This window comes from Podarcis tiliguerta (assembly GCF_965153285.1).
Source record: "Podarcis tiliguerta genome assembly, chromosome: 9".
Classification (NCBI taxonomy): domain Eukaryota; kingdom Metazoa; phylum Chordata; class Lepidosauria; order Squamata; family Lacertidae; genus Podarcis; species Podarcis tiliguerta.
Genome location: NC_139542.1, coordinates 35,584,432 through 35,606,548, shown reverse-complemented (window position 1 = coordinate 35,606,548; position 22,117 = coordinate 35,584,432). Strand labels below are relative to the sequence as shown.

Below are 22,117 nucleotides of genomic sequence, written 5' to 3'. Positions count from 1 at the left end.
TACACTTTGAGTCTCTGCTTTAATCACTGTTAAATCATTAGCTTTAATCATAATTATCCAAGGCAGATGCTTACCAGTTTTTTATCTGGAGCTTTAACAGCTGTCACAATAAACAAAGAATTGTGTAAATGGTGTTCCCTGTGTTTAGATGAGGCAATCTACTGCAATGTGACTTTAATGCTTTAGCACAAGAATTTCAGACACATCCATCCCCCATGGTAGGCATCGTCCAAAAATGCAAAGATATAAACAGAAAGCCCTCAGTATCTATTTGTTTACTTTACTTTAAAAAATAAAAACCTTATGCTGTGCAAACTGATGGCATTATTTCATTTTTTTAATCTATTCCCATAGAATCACAGAATTGTAGAGTTGGAAAGGGTCCCCAGGGTCATCTAGTCCAACCCCCTTTAGTCCAGGAACCTCAGCTAAATCATATATGGCAGATCCAACCTCTGCTTAAAAACTTCCAAGGAAGGAGAGTCCACTACCTCTCATGGGATTCTGTTCCACAGTCGAACAGCTCTTATCAAGAAGCTCAGCACAGCACATGCTACTTCTGTTGTCATGATTACCTTGAATCAGAAGAATCTTTATTTGCATCAGCCACTAGCTGTGGCAATAAAACAAAATAAAATGTACTAAAGGTAGAGGTAAAAACTTAACTATAGAAAATACGTTTTGGGGGTTTACCTCAATAATGATTACCTTGAGACAAAATGGCTAGTCCAGGGTCCAACAAGAACCACACTTTATGCTCAGTAAGTGGTTTCCCCATTCTAAGCCCACCATCATCAATAACAACTCAACACCAAGATACATTAAAGCAATCACTGGATGACTTTTTAGATTTTTGTCCAGTGCAACTGTAACCTCTATATGATCCTTCGTGTTCCCTGTTAGGACAACACAGTCCACTTTACACTAGATGTAAAGACTAGTGAGACTGAAGCAAACAAACACACACAGAGCCAGTATTAACTATTACTTACGGTTAAGAAATAAAATGTGTAAACACTAAAACAGTTAACAAAGACAGGATAACAGGATTAATATATGTAGGAATAATTTTCAATGACATGAAAAGAAATATTAAAAGTATTCCAAAATGACAAAATTTCTTAAAGTAGTATCTGACTAAGTCATAACTCCAAGTAGATCCACTGATATCTTTATGTAATGAACAATCCATGGTTTAAACATTTTTTTTAAAAAAAAAATTGCTCAGAAAATATCCATTTATCTATTTCAGTGGTGGCACACATGTTCAAAAACTAGAAGTAAAGTTGCAACGTCCTATTTCTTTAAGGCTGCGATTCAAACACTCATGTGGGAGTAAACACCAATGGCTACAATGGGCCAACTGTGAACAAACCCAGCATAAGACTGCACTACAAGTTTGTGTTTCGCCACAAGCCACATAACATCCAGGGATTCATGAATTTGATGCTTCTTGTCTTAGTAGAATAAGACACATCCATGTATAATAATCAGTATTTACAAACCTATTACATAAAAACTCAAAGCCATGTATAAATAGGAAAGTCATAAGCTCAGTTATAATGCAATACTTTATTTACATCTATATTTATTTCATACCAAGGGATCTTGGGGCTGCAAAATGGCTTACATGGATTATTATACTATATATTACACGCTGATCATCTACCGATCTTAACTTACAAGGCTGTTGAACAAGACTTGTCTTCGAGCAATGGATGGTACTTAACAGAGGCAGACCTTTAGCTATCAAAGCAGCATCAGTTTGCCTAACAAGGAAGAAAGGAAAATGATTCCAGAGAGAGAGAGAGTGAGATGCAAAGGGGTGGAGAAAAGAGTGGAAAAATAGATGATATCAAGTATTTAAGCAGGGTTTTGAAGCAGCAAAGAAAGCAAGATAGAAAGAGAATAACATACCGTTCATCCAAGCTGAATCTCTGCTTATCTCTGAATCACATCATCATACTGTTCATTAAAGTGGTCTTCACAGAAGCTATACACAGAGCACAAAGTGGCCTTCAGCCAAGTCAGTGACTTCAACTGCTCCATATTCATACAGTAACAGAAGCAATACACAGGGGACAGAGACAGAAAATGGAGTGGATCAGACAGTTTGGTCAAGCCACTGTCTGCATTCAAAAGAGAGAAAGAGGGAGGGAAGCTGTTGCTGCACAGCAATTACACAAAACAGACTCAGATATTTTTTTTAAAAAAGAAGCTTTAGAGACACATTCATTTGTCTGAAAAGACTGCAAAGCTTTGGTTATCCCCCTCCCCTTCCAAGTACTGTTTATATTGTGCATTTTTCAGTTCTGCAAGTGATGGTCAAAGTCACCACCACAACTGCATTAATAAGCACAACTGGGGGTGGGGACATGGTCTGGAAGACCACAATACCTAAAATTTGCACCGAAGTATTTTCTTGAGATAACAAAGGTGTACACTGCTTCAAGGCAAATTGTATAATGTGTAGTATCTCTCAAACTCATCCTAATTAGATACCTCCTACCATATTTTGCGATGTTCTCTGACACTGCTACTAACATCCTTCACAAGGAACCTTCAAATTATTATAATTAAATGTAGAACTTGGTCCCAAACTCTTCAGGTCTTTAAAGGGTACATTTTAACTTGAGCCCAGAAACAAATGGCAACCAAGGCAACTGATGGTAGTTTGGTGGAATATGATCAATCCCCACAAGCATTCTGACGGCTGGATTTGTGAACCTGGTGAAGTTTGTAGGCAGACTTCAAAGGCAGCCCTATGCATAGAGCATCACTGAAGTCCAGAATGTTGCTTTCATGCCCTGCTTGTGTGCTTTTCTGGCAGGCACAAAATGTTGGACAACATAAACCCCTTGATCTGACCCAATAGGGCTGTTCTTATTATTTATCCAGAACATTCCATTAAGATGATCATTATGGAAAAACAGAAGTGTATCCAAATTTCTGCTCATCATAAGCCAAAGAGGACCTTCTCAACAGAAGTCCCTATTCAAGGAAGTCAGCTGCCTATGGAGCTCACACCTGTTTGCAACTTTGTAGGCTTTCAGATAACCTAGCGAAGCATCCTTACACAGAAGGGCTTTTAATGGGTAAGGTGGAAGTTCAAACGGATTTACTTGCTTCTGTTGTTGCTCTTTAATGTCCATTATGCTTTATGAATATTGATTTTCATTTGTTTGCACGCTTCCGGGAATCTTAGGAATGAGGTGGGATATTAAATTCTTAAATAAAAATCAAATATATAAGCACCAGAAACCATGTTGCTGGCAATCAATTTCTAATACGAGGTTCTGGGGGTTGAACCTCTCTTGAAGACATGCTGTCTTATCATTTGTTACTGAAGGAGAAGAACTGAATGTGGTTACATCATGGGCTAACATGCTGTACATCTTAAGAATTCTTTGCATCATAACCCTCACTTGTTACACCACATTTGTGCCCTGCCCTTACTCCAAAAGAACTCAAGGGGGACATATATAGGGCTGCTAGGTAATCAGGTCAGGTAACAGCCAATAAGAAGTTTGCTTAACTTCAGAGGCATAACCACAATTCGCCATTGGTGTAGTTTACATGCAACACCAAAGCATGGTTTGTGTAGTTGAACTGTGACACGTTTGTCTAAATCCACCCCAACCAACTGAACAGAAGGAGATGAGTCTTGGCAGATACCGGCATACAAAATATTTGCAGAATCACTCAACAAAAATGCCTCATGCTTTGTACAGAAGCGAAATGCATTCCATAGCAAAGGAATGCATCACATCCGCGCCACACATGGCTTCCCTCAAAGAATCCCCGAGAACGGTAGTTTACTCCTCATGGAACTACAGTTTCTAGCACCCATAGCAAACTGCAGCTCCCATGATTCCTTGGGGTAAGCCATGTGCTTTAAATGGTGTAGATGTGACTTCTTCTGATTAGGACTTTTGGGGGCCATGTTCCTCAGAACGAAAGTGATTTTGGTCCATCTGCTCACCCCAAGTTATTTCAGAAGGATTCTTCAACCTTGGTTTTGCTGACACTGAACACTTCTTAGATGCAGATTTTTACAAACACAGAAATTTGTTGACTATTTTGCTCCTTCCAACACAGAATGCTACAGGGTGGAGGGCGGCACCGCAGCCAGCCTGAGATAGGGATGTGGCATGCCAGGGCAAGCATGGAACACACCAATGCACCCGCCCACAAACAAATATGGAGGCGAGAGAAAGAAGAGCACAGAAACCTATCACTTAGGCCCATTCACCTCTTTCTGATCATCCAGACACCCACTAACTTCCCACCCAACTGTTATTCCCATGCAGATTTTGCTACTTGCTTTAGGGTTAGAGCAGGATTATTTTTTTTACCTGCAAATCAAATTGGCATAGTGAAGCAGGCTTATCCACCTACTATGCACAGTTAAAGCAGGTGGATTTGGCATCTAGTATTATGGTGGTACCAACCAATGGAGGAGTTTGGTTAAATGACAAGGCATTGCATGAATTTGGTGCTGAGGATAAACATTGATGAGGATCCAGACATGATTATGGTAAAAGGGTTACTGTCCCTTTCAAGGAGCTGGAACCAAGGGGAGGGCAAAGCATCAGCTTCAGTACTGTCCAATCACAAGCAGTATGCTTATGAATACCAGTTGCTGGAAACCACTGGAGAAGAGTGCTATTGTGCTCAGGTCCTGTTTGTGGGCTTCCTCTAGGTTTCTGGTTGGCCAATGTGAGAACAGGATACTGGACTAGATAGGCCAGCAAACTCTTTTTATGTTCTTATGGATTACACACTCAGAATCATGGAAGTCATACTTAAGGAAAGGCCAAAAAGATAGGGGAGAAGGAAACAATGCTAGGCTCACCCTATAATAATAATAATAATTTATTATTTATACCCCATCCATCTGGCTGGGTTTCCCCAGCTACTCTGGGCAGCTTCCAACAAAACACTAAAATACAATAACCTATTAAACATTAAAAGCGTCCCTAAACAGGGTTGCCTTCAGATGTCTTCTAAAAGTTTGGTAGTTATTTTTCTCTTTGATATCTGGTGGGAGGGCGTTCCACGGGGGGGGGGGGGGTGCCACTACCGAGAAGGCCCTCTGCCTGGTTCCCTGTAACTTGGCTTCTCGCAGTGAGAAAACAGCCAGAAGGCCCTCGGCACTGGACCTCAGTGTCCGGGCAGAACCCTAGTCTTCTCCAACCTGGTGACCAGATGTCGTTGGACTACAACCAGTGGCAGACCTACATTTTGGGGGCCCTGAAGATAGAACTGTCATGGGGGCCCCTTTGCAACCAGCAATGAGGTCTGGGTAACCACTGTTTTCTTCAATGCTGTTGTTCCATGGCGGATCACCACACCTTTACAACATCTGTGCTATTGGCTCTCAAACTTCGGGATTGTTGAAATATATATAACAAAAGATGAATCAATTTGAGTTGCACCATTCAAATTGAGTCTCCTAGACCGAAAAATTGTAAGCAATGTGGACTAAAGTTGCTTCAGGGGCCTCTAGGGGATTAGGGGCCCCGAAGCTTCAGATTCATTAGTTTCATAGTAGATCCACCCCTGCCTACAACTCCCACCATCCCTGTCCACTAGCCATGCTGGCTGGGGCAGATGGGAGTGGTAGTCCAAAACATCTGGTTAGGTTATGGAGGGTTGAACTAGTCTCTGCACAGCCCATAGCATTTTCTGCTTGAATTTTACACCTGCCACTGTTGTACTTAAATACAAGCTGTGGCCTTAGTTAACTCCAAGTGCATGTCTCAACTCTTCATTACAAGTACAGGTGCAATACATACTAGAATTAGAATATAGCAGATGACACCCTATGGTGTAGGAGTCTTGGTGCAGTTAGTGGAAACTAGAATGGCAGACCGAAGAAGAACCTTTTTTAGGAGGGGGTTAATTTCACTCAGAACAATGTAAACTATAAACTGTCCCTAACTGGGATGGTGGCAGAAAATGGAGAAGCTGTCTGTTCTTTTCCAACAAGTTGCAGGAGATTGGGGAAAGATACAGTGGTACCTCGGGTTAAGAACTTAATTTGTTCTGGAGGTCTGTTCTTAACCTGAAACTGTTCTTAACCTGAGGTACCACTTTAGCTAATGGGGCCTCCCACTGCCGCCGCGCTGCCACTGCGTGATTTCTGTTTTCATCCTGAAGTAAAGTTCTCAACCCGAGGTATCTGTAACCCAAGGCACAACTGTATTGACTTTTTAAAAACTGTCCCTCAGAATGGGTTTGCCCTTCAAGCACTGCCACTTTCATAAGGCCTCAGCTTTCCAAAAAAATCACAAAGCATACATTTTGCTACATTGTGCACTCTAGAATTTCCACACAGTCATCAAAACTGCATTTCAGAACAAGCCTCGACACTACCTATAGCAAGAGTTAGCTATACCAAAAGTACGTCATCTTAGGCCCACTCTAATAGTACAAATGCATTCATTTACCACTCATTCAAGTGTCTGATGTCTGGAGGCAGAAACAGAAACAGAGGGAGAATGTTATTATAAACTTAGCACATCTGCCAATAACGTAAAACCTTTCCATGTACCTCTGCCACTGTCCTAAGCATCCTTTCTCAGCCTTGGGTTACTAGATGTTGTTGGACTACAACTCCAATCATACCTAGTCAACAAGAGCAGGAGTCAGGGATGATGGGAGTTGTAGTTCCAAGAATGTGTCAGATCTAGATACCCAAGGTTAAGAACAGCTGGTCTAAAGAGGCATCACTGAGATGCTTATCAAATACCAATCATCAATCTGAAAATGGTCTAAAGAAAAGAAATCTCAACCAAGAGAATGAATTCAGTTGGTAGGATAAAATTGCATTAAAATGGACATCAGTGCTTATCTTTTTTCAAAACAACTGGAAGTTTTCACAGCTGTTTCAATCAGGATACAAGTATTCCCCTCCAAAAATATGGAATTGTATTTAACCTTTTTATATAGGTTCCCTTAGGAGGATTTTGCTGTAAAAAGATGGTCTACAAATCTAATAAATAAATAAAACATGGCTATCCTAAATTTCTTTTACTTTTACTTTTTTTTTACTTTACATGAATATGGAGAATTGCACTTTGAAAAGAACAGTTTACTCAACTATTTTTGCCAAAAGGGTAGCAAAAATTATATTCATATTTTCCCAAAAGATTTAACACTGAGAGAATACAGAAGAACATTTCACAAATGATAACTAGCTGTGGAAAATAACTACCATATTTTTCGCCCTATAGGACGCACTTTTTCCCCTCTAAAAATGAAGGGGAAATGTGTGTGCATCCTATGGGGTGAATGCAGGCTTTCGCTGAAGCCTGGAGAGCGAGAGGGGTCGGTGCGCACCGACCCCTCTCGCTCTCCAGGCTTCAGGAAGCTCTGCGCAATCCTCGGGAGACCAGTGCGACTTCACGCCGGGCTCCCGAGGGCTGCGCAGAGCTGTCTGCAGTCCCGGGCTTCGCGCAGCTCTGCGCAACGCCAGGGAGCCCGGCGCGAAGTCGCGCTGGTCTCCCCAGGCTTGCGCAGAGCTGCCTGCATTCTGAAGCCTGGGGCGCGCTGAAGAGCGCGCCCGGGCTTCGCGCAGCTCTCCGCAAGCCTGGGGAGACCAGCGCGACTTCCCGCCGGGCTCCCTAGGCTTGCAGATAGCAGGCTGTACTCGGGGCTCGGGTCGGGGTAAGCTCCGGCTTCCCCCGCGCCAGCCCCGTGCCTGGGGGGGGGAAATATTTTTTTTCTTTATTCCCCCCCCCAAAAAAAACCTAGGTGCGTCCTATGGGGTGGTGCGTCCTATGGGGCGAAAAATACGGTAAATAAGCCAGTCACCAGTATTGTGGTTTATAACAAAGTTACCACCTGGTAAACGGTCATTGCATTACCCTGACTCTTTCCAGCCATCACAGCATAAAACTAATCCTGGACATTTGTGAAATGATATAAAAACCATACTAACACCAAACCATTAAGTGGCAGGACACATGCTGCACTCAAACTGTACCAACATTAAACTAATCAGCCAAATATTCTGGATGTGTTCTGAAATTTTAACAAATTCTGAAACATGAAGGGCCTGTGCAATGAGAACAACGGGAGCAACCTCACTGGGCTAGAAACAAAATTTAGGTTGAAAAATTACATTTAATATGCTGTAGAAATTATTTATGATGAGCAAAACGCACACAGAGAATTTCTGCTTGCTTTTTTCTTCTTCTTTTGAGTGAAAATTTTTAATCCTAAAAAGCACAAAAGGTCAGATAGCCACAAGACAGGAGCATAACAGAAAAGAAGCATTTATTACAGAAGCACAAATGGTAGAAATGTCAACTTTTAGCTGAACTTCTAAAGGGGTGGAACAAGTTTTGGACAATCTGTTCTTTGCATAATTCATTAGCTGCATAATTCCTATGTTGGGTAATTTATAAAAGGTTACACAATCAACTAAACACCACTGGATAGCTCAGTTGGTTAGAGAATCGTGCAGGTTCAATCCTCATACAGGACAGCTGCATATTCCTGCATTGCAGGGGGTTGGACTAGATGATCCTCAGGGTCCCTTCCAACTCTACAATTCTATGATTACATAATTACCAACATTTGCAGCTATTATGTATTAGCTGTTCCAATATTTTTTAAAGCTGTTTATCTGTTCAAAAAGGCAGGAGCTTTGCCAGATCCCTCTCAAATACCAACCAGAGCTGATATGTAAACACTTATATAAATTTGCTTTAAAGACAGCCAGCCATCAACTGCAGAAGCAGTTTATTTATTAGTAATACTACACAAAGTTTTGTAATAAGAGATGCAAATTGCAGGCTCTGGAAAGAAAGAACATACCTGAAGTTTCAAACAAGTTAATCCAGTTTAAGTATTTGCTCTTTGAACTGATACAGCATATATAAGGTGTAATGAAAGGGAAAAATGCAAACATGACTATTATAATTGGATTGTGCTTTCTAATTTTAGCTTTATTTTTTTTAAAAAAAAACCAGCAGGGAAATCATACAGTCATGAATGCGAACCCCACCCTGAAATCAACAGGGCTCCTCCAATAATCAAGAGTCCTTTCAAGCTGCATTTTCATAACAAAATGAGATATTACTAAATCACGAGAGTTGCTTCACTTCCCACCTTTAGATTTCTGTTTATAAATACTGGTTCTAAACCCAACTTTCTTAAAATAATGCCTCTATACTGAAAGCAAAGACAAAGCAAAACAGAGATAGCAACTTGGAAAATTTAACGATGGAGGCCTGGAAAGAAACATTTAAGCACTAAAGCAAAAAATTTCCTTAATGGAAAATTCTTGCTTCCAGACAAAATGAGAACAAACCACCATCCCTTTCCATGAATAAATTCAAGGGAAACAAAGATCAAATACACTGTGGTTCCCAGCCCTTCATAGTCCAGTGTGGATATATTCCTAGTTCTCAAAACCATAGTTTGGAGGCTTACTAAGTGACACACATTTGTGTACTTCCTGGTGACCTCAATGCTAGATTACTGCAATGCATTATATGTAGGGCTGTCTCTGAAGATGGTTCAGAAACTTCAGCTGATGCAGAATTCAGCAGCCAGGTTGCTCATGACAATTAGAACATATTACACCGATCCTGGTCCGACTGGACTGGCTACCAATTGGTTTCTGGGCCCAAGTGCTGGTTTTGACCTATAAAACCTTAAATGGCTCAGGACCGCAATACCTCAAGGACCACCTCTTTCCATATGAACCTACCTGGACCCTGAAATCCTCTTCTGAGGCCCTTCTTCGTGTGCCTCCTCCTTGAGAGGATCGGATGGAGCAACACAAGAACTGGCCTTCTCTGCAGTGGCTCCCTGTCTGTGGAATGCTCTCCCCAAGGAAGTTTGCCTGGTACCATCATTATACAGGCAAAATGTTAGGCACCAGGCAAAAATGTTCCTTTTTAACCAGTCAATGATCTGATTGACATCCAAAGCCCTTTTAAAACATGGGTGTTTTGGGGGGTGTTATTGGGTTGTTCTTTTTATTTTGAATATATATTTTGTGGTTTTATGTTGATTCCCTCTCTCCTTGCCAGGCAAACTATGGTCAATGTTACATGACTTATCTCCACAGTCAATATCTTTAAGCCATGTGATCTGGCCCTAAGTGCAGACCCTTCTGAATCATTATGGACTCATGCATTAAAGACCAATGGCCTCAGAAGGAAGGTAGGAATGCCGGTTATTGTCTGATCAAGGCCACAGAGTTTTACAATCCTAATCTTATTTTCACTCCAGCATTTGTTTCTATTGTACCAATAGGAATCTGAAAGATAATGACTTGCTAACCTAATGAATACAAAGTTTGGTGATATTTTAATCCAGGTTTTCTGTGTCTACGATCAAGCTTATCTAAGCATGGAGCCTAGTAATATACCTATTTAGAATTTAGACTGTAAGTACACTGATCTCTCCTACTTTACCAAAAGCACACTAAAATAATCACAAAGGGGCAGCATTCCCAAAGCTGGCTTATTCTTTACGAGAGAGATAGATAGAATAAGATTGCTATGATGCTATTTGCCTCAGAATTGCACATATGCACACATAATGACAATAGCCATGGATGAAACAAACAAAAATATTCCTTCCAGTAGCACCTTAGAGACCAACTAAGTTTGTTATTGGTATGAGCTTTCGTATGCATGCCCACTTCTTCAGATACCACATGAAGTATCTGAAGAAGTGTGCATGCACACGAAAGCTCATACCAGTAACAAACTTAGTTGGTCTCTAAGATGCTACTGGAAGGAATTTTTTAATTTTGTTTCGACTACGGCAGACCAACACGGCTACCTACCTGTAACAATAGCCATAGATGGCGCACTGTAAGAATGTGCTTTGGTAATATTACTATCATTCACTTTGCAGTTTTGGAATCTTAGCAGTACTTGCCCAACAAGATAGGCAAGTTTGAGTTGTACAATAGGGTAAACAAGCCTCAGAGAAAACATGTAGCAGGACAAGTTGAAACACTTAGTTGGACCTCAGTAACATGAAGGCACTTTCTTCATTTAAATGTATTGCCACTGCTTGTTAGGAAGTTATTAAGATCTGAGTTCAGATGTTCCTCTTCCATTAGTGTTTCCCCCCTCTTGCAGAACTACTAATGAGAAAATAAAGAATGCATAATGGAAACAGATAAAAGTAGGTTCTAGAGAACTTATGTATTAACTCTTTGTTAGGTGTTCCATTCCTGTGTAATAAACTTGTGGCTTGTTGTCATTTTATCACCCATTAATAGTTTTAGGCTTATGCATGTGGCAGATCACATTCACAATGGCGATGCAGCAATAAAACTGCTAGCACATTTGCTATGGCTTCAGTCTGGATAGTATTAGAGTAATTTCAGCAGTAAGAATTATTGGGATATAAAACTGAGAAAAAGGAAATATTGGGGAAAATCAGAATATGTAGTGGAGAAGAAAATTATAAAATGAACCATGGAAGGGAGGAAGGGAACTCAAAATCAGTTGTATGTTTTACATCTGGATTATCGTTATTGTTACAATTGCAAAAATAAAAATGATTAATTTTTTAAAAAATAAAATAAAATTGGATGGGTGTTGAAATTCTAGCATTGTAGGGGGTTGGACTAGATGACCCGTGGGGTCCCTTCCAACTCTACAATTCTATGCCACACAAAAAGCAGGCCTCTGACAATGCACATGAGCTGCAGGAGTTTCGTGGCAACAAGAGGGTGACAACTGACAACATCCTAAATGCTAAAAGGGGACATGTTGTACTTTTGTATATTTCAAGAGGAGCTAAGTCTGCCATTTCAAGAGCAGCAAAGCAGACAGAACAGCCAAAAAAAAAAAAAAAAAAAACGAATAGAAGAGAAAAGCTGAAACAATAGCAGTGAAACCAGCATAGACTGCGGCAACAAAGGTTTTACCCTGCCAAATATAAAGAGGAATACAAGGAGGACTCTTAGGTTGTATGCATGTTTGAGATAGCACACGGGAGATGTTTTAAACTAATGGATGTGGCAGTCATCGCATGGTAAACTGTTCTTCTAAAAGAGCTCACCCCCAAGACTGGGCAATCTGTGTCTTCCCAAAGAAGTTGGTAGTAGTTATGACGAATTACTTCACACATATGGCTCACCACATAAAAGAACAACTTAAAATGGCCTCCACACAGCAACAATAATAGACACACTGACCCAAGGTTCTTGAACTCATTCTTCCTTCCTCTCAGAGTCAATTGATCCATGTCCCACCAATAACATCTGGGCCTGTTTGAAGGTTGGCATGTTATCCTGTTCCAACCATCTGTGTCTTGTATGAAGCTCACTACATGTACAGACCTACTAGTCTTCAAGTACATTTTTGGGAGTGGGGCAAAAATTCAAGTATTGATTTAAACTAACCACTCAATTGCAAAACTATAGGCTTCTTATGGTTTATACTCAGTCAAAACAATTTACATCACTTTAAATGCGATGATCAGCTTGGGATTGTTTGATTACTCAGCATGACATAAAATGCTTGAGAGCACAATGTCACGGTAACGTCATTAAAAACAATGAGTGCATGTAGTTTTATTTGTGAATATGTGAAACTGTGTTGCAAGATCTTGAAGAACTGCAGACACTTGGGGGCGGGGAGAGGGTACACTCCTCTGTCTTCCCTGCGCCTTCAAAGCATTGCCACCCGTCACCGATGACTAACCTACAATGTCTAAGGCAAGAAGCATTGTTCTTGAATCAGCTAGTGTCATCGCTTAGGCGAGAGTACCCAGAAAAGCCTCAATTGTTCTGTACTGGTGCAAAAAATGCTGCGTTGACATAACTTTGAAAAGCTGCCGCACAGCGATCATCAACAGCAGATACATCTAGATCTGCAAGCGGCCACAACCCAACCCATAATCAGTTGTGCTCATGCCTACAGACCTCAGGGAGTTTAAGCATGCCTCTCTGTGTGCTGGATTCTGGCTATAACAAGTGATATTATCTCAGGCTGCTTCCAGATGGGTGGCTCCTGGTGCTACCCAAGCATTGCTCTTCTATCGTGGGCTGCAAGAGGAATTGCAATGGACTTCCGCACATTATTAGGAGAACTGCACTCTTCCCATTTGAGCATTCCACTGTGTTCCATTCAAACCATTGGGCATGGCACAGCAGCTGTGGTGGAATCGTACGAAGCTCGGCACACATTCACTATGGCCTTTGTGAGGGTGCCATTTTATAACCCAGAGGAAGTGCCATAAGGTTCAGTAGTAGAGCAAATGTTTTGCATGCCAAAAGGTCCCAAGTTCAACCCCAGCATCTCCAAGAACAGCTGGAAAAGGCTTCTGTCTGAAACCCTGGAGAACCACTGCCAGTCAGTAGACAGTACTGAGTTCAATGGACCAATGGGTCTTTCTCAGTTTAAGTCACCTTACCACGCTCCAATATAACCCAATTCTTAAATCAATATTTTAATTATCACAGTAACACATTCTGAGGTGTCTTTAAAAAAGCAGGAAGAAGAGAGGTATAACACTATACAGTGGTACCTCGGGTTAAGAACTTAATTCGTTCTGGAGGTCCGTTCTTAACCTGAAACTGTTCTTAACCTGAGGTACCACTTTAGCCAATGGGGCCTCCTGCTGCCACCACGCTGCTGGAACACAATTTCTGTTCTCATCCTGAAGCAAAGTTTTTAACTTGAGGTACTATTTCTGGGTTAGTGGAGTCTGTAACCTGAAGCGTCTGTAACCTGAAGCATCTGTAACCCGAGGTACCACTGTAATACCAAAATGCTATGGTTTTAATTGTTTTTAAAGCCAATTTTAAAGACTCCTTTCACCACTATTAACCACGTTGCTAAAATGGTGTTAACCAGAAATTTAGGGTTTTTTGGGTGGGTGCTGAAATCAGCCACCCCCTCTCAAGTACCCTGATAGCTCAGCTGGCTAGTGTGTGGCGCAGATAACACCAAGGTTGCAGGTTCAATCCCCATATGGGACAGCAACATATTCCTGCATTGCAGGGGGTTGGACTAGATGATCCTCAGGGTCCCTTCCAACTCTAGAATTCTATGAATCCAAGTAGAAGTTTCTTTGCTCATGCAAGAGCACAATCAGATCCAAGGACAATTTTTAGTTTGGGCTTTCAGAGTTACATTTTCCTTAGCTAAAGGAAACAATAAATGCTTTAAGCAGTGTTTCATGGCAATAAATTGTATTTCTAGTTAATCAGTATCCATTAGCCTGTAAATTTAATTTTCTGCTTCAAATCTGAGTTATCAAATTATAACAAGGTTCTATTGAATTCTACTAGTTACAGTGAGTAATTGACTAAATTAAAGGACATTCCCACCCTCCTCAAAAGTTTTTCTTTAATTAAGAATGGAATCACTGCCAAGATCTTTGAAAAACAACTCTCTGTATTGCCTCTCAGGTTGTTTGTAAAATTCTCACTGCAATCTTCCGTCACATTCAGACATTTGTTGGGAGCTTCATGAAACCACAGAGAAGCACAGTGGCTACGGGCTCCTCTCTTATCTTTCTCCTCCTCCTACTGCATGCTGGCTTCAGTGTGGAGATGCTGACATAAATTAAGCCAGAGTTCATTACATTCAAATAAGGCAACTGTGGCTTAGGTCAGATAGCACAACTGGGTAATAAACCAGGCTCCAATCATCAGACAGTGTAAAAAGTCCTTGTCTACTCTGGTAACCCCATTGCTCTCAAGGTGTGTAAGGGAATAGCTAAAAAGGCATGAGTTGGGGGAAGTACAAGTTATTTAGTGACCACTCCAAGATCAGATTCAATATGTGCCTTGACTTGAGCCAGGATGATTCTTCTTTAAAGATCGCACTCTTAAAGGCCATAGTATCAGCACAAGAGCAGAATGAACACCCCAGCAGCCACACTTGAGTTCATCAAAGATCGTGAGGAGAACTGGTTTCATTCATGCAACATTATTGTTTACAGCAACCAGTGCCACTTCCCTGGCAAAAAAACTTAAGCATTTAAGCCATTCTGAAATGAGCAAAGCCAGACGGAACATTTCAATCCTGCTTCATCTGACCAGCACAAGGTGCTCCTGTATCCATGGCAGATCACCACAATATGTTAACAGGGTAATAAAGAGCAGAATGGCCTGGTTTGCAAAAATGCTAAGTTACTGCTTAATAAAGCATAGCTTAACGTCTTGGGCAAACCAGGCCATTCTGTTCTTCTTAGCAGTACGTGCTAATTCTGCCCAATATGACTGCCAACAAACCATGATCTGAAGCCATGGTTTATTGCTGGCTTACCAGACTTGGTTTGTTTTAATTATGGTTTGGTATTATGTATGAACTCAGCACCCTTCTCAGTTTTTGAGCACTCCACCCCAACATTCACCAAGCTGCAAAGGCACAAAGCAATAGCAGCTAATAAACTAAACTAAACTTTGGAGAACAAGCCACTTTCTGGAAGGCTCGCTCAGGAATTCTGGGAGGGCTTCAGGACATTTCCTGATAAATGTTGAGCATGTGTGTTCTCATCAGTCCTGTAAGTGGCTATTTCTACCATTGGGCAGGGCCTGACCAATGGGGTTTCTGTCCCCTCTACATTTCTTGGATTGTTTTGCAATGGATTTACATTCTTCCTCACTTCCTTTCCAGTGTTAACAATATGTGCATGTTGTCTTTTACCATGCTATTTGTCAATAACTATATGTCAACAAAGGCTTCCCTAATACAAAGATACCATCAGATAGATTTTTCATCCCATTCCTTAGGCAGGCTCTTTTTAGAGCAGCAACAACAGGCACTGCATCACAGATATGTCCACTTTAGGATTTAACATCAGTGCCTCATCTTTGTGCGCTCTACAACGCTAGGAGTTCCAAGAAACTAGCATCCCAATATCGAGAAATTGCTTCTCTACACTTTTGCCCTGCCTTTTAAAAATCTTCTTTGGAGACACAAATGTTGTAAAGCCATAAGAGATACATGCATTAATTTTTAATGACTTTCATCTAATACAGTAAATTATTCAGCAGTGCAATTTCTTTCAGCAGATTATAATAAGGACAAGATGGTAATCTGTAACTCGATAACAGGGTGTTAGAAGTTTGCTCCTTACCAAACTTTACTGCAATAATCCAGAGCTAAAATGTTCACTCTCTCTTATTTAATAATAATAATAATAATAAATTTTTATTTGTATCCCACCCTCCCCGGCTAAGGCCGGGCTTGGAGCTGCTAACATCATAAAAACAACACAATAAGCATAAAAACAGGTGGTTAGTACACCTGATCATCAAATTCCTTAAATTTGATACAGACCGTATTTTTTAAAATAGCCCTCTTGGTTCCTTTCAGATAGTTCTAATTATCAGAAATTTAAGGCCTTTATCCCATAAAATTAGTAAGGCCCTATGCAGCTTCAACAGTGCTTACAGCAAATATATAGCTTCTTCTATCAGTTAAGCGAGCGCTGCATTCCAGTCATCGCCCTCAAAACACCTCTTACCTCAGGGCAGGGCACTAACACTTAATTCCTGCATCACCATCCTCAAAGCATTCATCATATTAGCAAAAGAACAAACAAGCCTTCAAACAGATCAAAAGTTCCAACAGGCTGCACGCCACAGAAAAGTTTTATACAGCATGCCTGATCACCACTTCTTCAGTGCTTTCTGATCATTATCCTAAACCTTAGTTTTCTTTCTCTCTCATGTGGAATGGTCAATGCCAGTAACATAAATGTTTCAGAAGAAATTGATAATCTCAAAACCAGTATCTTAGGCCTTGGATATTTTGTTCTTCAATGGAGGTTGATGGGAGGTGGCACAAAGGACATCATTGCTAATGGCAGTTCAATTACAATTCAAAGTGAGCCATGCATCATAGTAGAAAAGTCTGCCTGAGATAGGCAAGACTAGACCTGCCCAAATTTGGCAACAACTCCAATGTGGTATATTACAAGTGCATCGTTACAAACCCTGGGCTCAGCTATGAACACAGCTCTTAAATGCTTGGTCACAAAACACACTTCACAACATATCCTTAGACATTTTCCCCCTCCAATCCAGTTTAAGATGCAACAGAAAATTGTGGTTGCCTGCCTCAGGCTTGTGTGCTTCTATTCCCCTCCTCCTCCTCCTAAAAGAAAGAGAAGAAAATAAAAATATGCCACCTTCAAATGAAGCAGAGCTCCACATGATGCCCACCCAGATTCAAGAAACTGTGGTTTGCATGAACTATGGTTAATGGGACCTAAGATCTGAAACCAAGTTTAGGCTTGTTCTCAATAACCAGATTTTACAACCATGGTCTTTTGAGCTCAGATGTCACAAGAGACTGTGGTTAGTTTAAAAACAAAAGCACAATCCTTCTCTTTTCCTCTAGCATATGAAAGTAAGAGGAGACTGAAATGGGAAGGCAAATAATGGGGAACAAAGCAGATGGTGAACAGGCAACAAGCGGGGTACCTGCACCTAGCATAATGGGCAAGATGTTGGTTATCGTACAGCATCCTTTTTTCTTTTCCAACCATTAGTGGGGCAGATACAGAGTGCAGGATGTTGGTTATCGTACAGCATCCTTTTTTCTTTTCCAACCATTAGTGGGGCAGATACAGAGTGCAGCAAATCCTCTGTTGTGGCTCCAGCCGCACCTGCCAACTTCGGTGGTTCAGAGACACTCTGGGGATGTGAAAATGGTGTCCATGGCTGCAGTCTCAGCCACAGCTACTGCACTTGCCCACCTGATAAATGTTAAATAAAAGAGCCCTACCAGCTTCCTGGTAGAGTATGAGAGTAAGACAGAGCATTGCAAGGTGTATGTGGGGGAGTGGGGAAGACAGTGTGGTGGCAGCAGTAGAGCAGTCAGAATGGCAAGTAGGGGAGCCCAGAAGGCAGTTTATTCAGGGCTCTCTCAAACCTGGCAGCACTGCTGTCTTAAAGCATCGTCCAATGACAAAACTTTTCTCAAATAAAAAAGAGAGAGGCTGAATTCAGACCACATAGCAAAAAACCCCAAGGTTATACATCTTAAGGTCTCAGTTACATGTTGTAGATGGCGCTTTATCCCCCTATTCAGTTTTTGCAAAAATGAGCATTTACGTATTAGGGAACTATAAAATTATTTGCTCCGAGAGACAAATCTATCTTCATCTGAATTACAGCGCCACTTCTCAACATGTCTAACAAGGTGCTGCCCCCACTTCCAAAGAGGCCACAGAGGCCTACATTAGCATAGGTCACTGGCTTTTACTAGCCACTGGGGGCTGGAAATCAGCGCTACGCTACATAAAAACTGAAGTTGCATCAATGTTTTATGAACATCTGTTTTTGTACGTGGGTTAGATTCCAGAATAAATTTGATGTGCACATAACCAGATTGCTAAGCCCTCTAAATGCAAGAAGGCAGGAGCCTGGGTGTGTCTGAGAACAAAGTGGAAGAAGCCCTGCTCACTTAGTCACTACTACTGCTCTAGAGTGTGCAGTTCCTGGGCCCACGTCACCTCAACAGCCCCTCACCTTGACTGCCCTGCCCTGCAGAAAGTATCCCACAATTCACTTTTGCCTCCATATCATTTCCTTACCTGCAGCCTCTTCACGTGCAACAGAGCATAGATCCTGTATGTGCATCCATTGCTAAACACTGTATCAGCCCTAGCTTGCTTTCTGATTCTTCTGGTGCAGCCTTCCTGCTCCTAAATAAGCCACTGGGACTAGCCTTGTTAAAATACTTATAACCTGCTTACATGCCTATCAAGGATCCCCTCCCAATGGTTAAGAAAAATTTGTGTGTGTGTGTGTGTATTCTAAACAAATCAGAAGAAACATCTGGCATGCATCAAACACAGCCCAACTTCAGCAACAATAAAATAAAGGATATATTCAGTTGTTACCAAGAAAATGCACCCCCCCAGCCCCCAAAAAAGCAGGCCGCTGAAAAGGAAGCAGTGAGGAAGCCAAATGGACCACTTCTCATGGAAGAGAATTAGAGAGCCTAGGGGCCACAACCAACAAGCCCGTATCTTGCAAGCCTAGCTGGCACATTGAAGATGGTGAAATGATGTGGCACAGGGCCTTGAATGAGAGTCTGACCAAGGATGCAAGTTGTTTTGATTCTGATTTGCCTCAGCTTGGCAGGCTTTCTTCATCAGACACAGAAAGACTGGCTTGTTGTTCACTGTTTAGACCCTACGCTAGCTCTCCTATAAAGACCAATGAGCCCTTTGGGAAAACTTATAAAGAAAAAATGGTCCCAATTTGGTATGTGACCCAGATATGAAACCTCTAATTCAACAAGGTGAGCAAAACCTCAGAAAAACAACAAGCTTACACTAATGTTTAAAAAACTAAATTGTAAAACTGATATTAATGGCATGCCAACTCTTAGTAGAAGCACCATTATTGCAAGTTTGTTACAGCTACATTTGAAACCATCAAAGAGGGACAACAAAAGACTTGGAGGAAGCAGGTGAATGCCAAGAACTTCCATGCAACCCATAATACCCATCTCTCTCTCTTTTTTTTTTTTTAAAAGGCTTTCAGAATCTCAGTTTTCACCACCCAAAAAGAAAATGTCTGCAGCTGTCATCCTGGTAGGGAAAAAACGCTTTGAAAATGAAGCGTGAGGTCAAGAAGGCTGGCAGACCCTCACATTTATCTCTCATACCACAAAGGAATAATGAATGAAAAACTTTGTCACGTACATGCCTGGGGAAGGCTCTGTAACAATGAAGAAATTTGCTTCATTCTAACTGCCAAAACTATAATTCCAAATGGACATATCTCAAAGAACTCATTTTGTACAATCCTAAATCTCAGTTAAGCATATATTGAGATCCCAGTTTACGAAGCCCATGCAAACCTCCAACATGCAGCATTCACTGTGGACAATCAAGAAAAGATAGTACCATGTATACTCTTCAAATTCCTGCAAATTCTACACAATTGTGATACTTTTTTATAGTGTAAGGAGGCAGGCTGGACTCTGGCACCATGCTAATCCAAACCAAGACTTGGAACAAATATACAGGATCCATGTGAAATTTGCTCTCTGGTTATTCTGCTGCTTGCACTAGGGCATAGATTTGCCCTGTGGGTTATGGTCTGTCTGGGAGAGCTAAACCATCACTTAGTTTGGCAGAACACAGCCGCAGTAGCAGAATGCAAACTCCCTACCCCAGTTAACCCTAAACTGCTAGCACATTTGCAAAGCTAAGCAGGGTCTGGTATGGTTTCAAACTGGATGGGAGACCTCATGTTGAGATTCCTACATTGCAGAGGGTTGCACCAGATGACCTCTTGGGATCCCTTCCAACCGTATAGTTCTATGATCTTCTATGATTAATTCTTGTTGTCACAAGCCAGCTTCATAAATCACGGTGTAGAGGTAGCTTCTTTTAAGCAGACCACCATCAGTGATGTAGGCTAGAAATTTTTTCTTTGCTTTATGTATTTGTTTCCCAACTTCTTTAACAACAATTGCAAATACAGCAATAGGCAAACTTGCAAGTTTCCTAGTTTTTAGCTTTGTTTGCAAAATATAAGTGAAATAAACATGCTGAATTAGATGCAAACTGAAAATGTTCCTATGCAATTCACTCTATGCAAATTAGGACTTTTGATATTTTTCCAAGGAAACATCTTCCAGAAATCCCACGTCACTGACCCTAATTAAGCTGAACCACAACTTGTTTGGTTCAGCCAACACAGCACACTGTGGTTAATTTTTTTTTTAAATCAGCAAAAACTTGCAAAGTTCTCCTTGAGGCAACATGCTGTGAAGTAAAAGGAGAGGGTGCACGTGAACCTGGAGGGAGGCTTGACATATTTTTGTCACAATAAACCATGGTTCATCATGACTTCCAAAGGCAGCCAATGTATACACATACTAGAAAGCTGCACTCAGTCACATTTTCCTGGCATGCATATATGTAGAGAAACAGAAATATAAACTACTGTACACACATGCCACCTTTTTCTAGATATTGGTGCTTTCTGTACAGGAAATACATCATGTTGAAAGTAGCCTTTGGTGTTCAAAGGAACAAGACTGAACTCATCACACTCAGAGGAAACTGTTGTTAAGTTGCAATTCAGCTAATAACTCCTGTTCTGAAGTAACATTTCTTCTACTGCTATTTTTAAAGCAATCCCTTTCTGGAAAAAAACTGGCACAGCAACTACCATTGCTGTCCCTTACAAAATATGCTGTGTCACCATATAATTATAAGACTTTCATAATCCACATACACGAAAGGACAAGTCAAGTGTTTCCCAATTTTGGAGGGCTTAACTGTAAAGATTAGTTGTCTTTGAATACTTTTCGCAGTGCAAGATGATTTCCTCTTTTCAAACCAGCTTAGGGGAAGCTAATACAGTGCTAATATGATGTTGCTGAACTACAAGTCTCATCAACCATTGCTTTTGCCAGCTGGAGCTGATGCGAGTTCTAGTCCAAAAACCTATGGAGGGAGCCATACTGGCAACCCCTGTAAGGTCAGCCAAACATCCCTCTTCTCCAAAACACCAAGGACTCTAGGCCTCAGCATGTAACTAGTCACACGGGAGAGATGAGACGCTCTGAAAATACTTTTCACAGCTATTTGCTGACTGTCACGAGTCTAAGGTCACATCTACACTGCACATTTAAAGCACTCATACAGCTTTAACAGTCATGGCTTTCCCCCCAAAGAATCCGGAGAACTGTAGTTTGCTAAGGTTGCCGGGAACTGTAGCTCTGTGAGGGATGGTTAAACTACAAATTAATAGAAATTTACTCTATTAAGCCTCATACTGAATTTTCTTTTAGGCACTCCTACTGAAGGTCACTTCTAACAAGCTGAAGCATCCTTGTTAAGTAGCAAGCTTGATAGGTGTCTGTTCAGAACAGGTAATGGAAGTCCCCACAAGAATCTCAGATTTTTAATGTACTGAATTTCAATCCACAAATAGGCATTTTGTCCAAAGATGGGGAAAAAATGTATGAATAAATGAACAAAGGAAGGAGTTACACCTGTGCGTTTAGAAATAGAGTCACCTAGCATGTAGAGAAATGCAGACACTCTATCATATCCTTTGACAATCTGGTGTCCTCCAGATGTTTTGGAACCAAACACTTTGCCTTGTTGGAAGGCACTTTTATTATCTCTCTCACCAGGA

At 41.1% G+C, this 22,117-nt stretch overlaps 1 protein-coding gene across 4 annotated transcripts in view; it reads right to left on the bottom strand.

The window, feature by feature from the left end:
• GAB1 (GRB2 associated binding protein 1) overlaps nt 1-22,117 on the bottom strand; it is an 81,329-nt gene that overhangs the window by 41,968 nt on the left and 17,244 nt on the right. The window contains exon 1 of one of the 4 annotated variants that reach the window (XM_083457305.1): nt 1,918-1,966. The exons of 2 other annotated variants lie outside the window; for them this stretch is intronic. The gene's annotated coding sequence lies outside the window, so the exon portion shown is untranslated. Of the gene's footprint in view, nt 1-1,917; nt 1,967-22,117 lie in introns of those variants that run through there. One more of the 4 variants, XM_083457304.1, reaches the window with a different exon arrangement.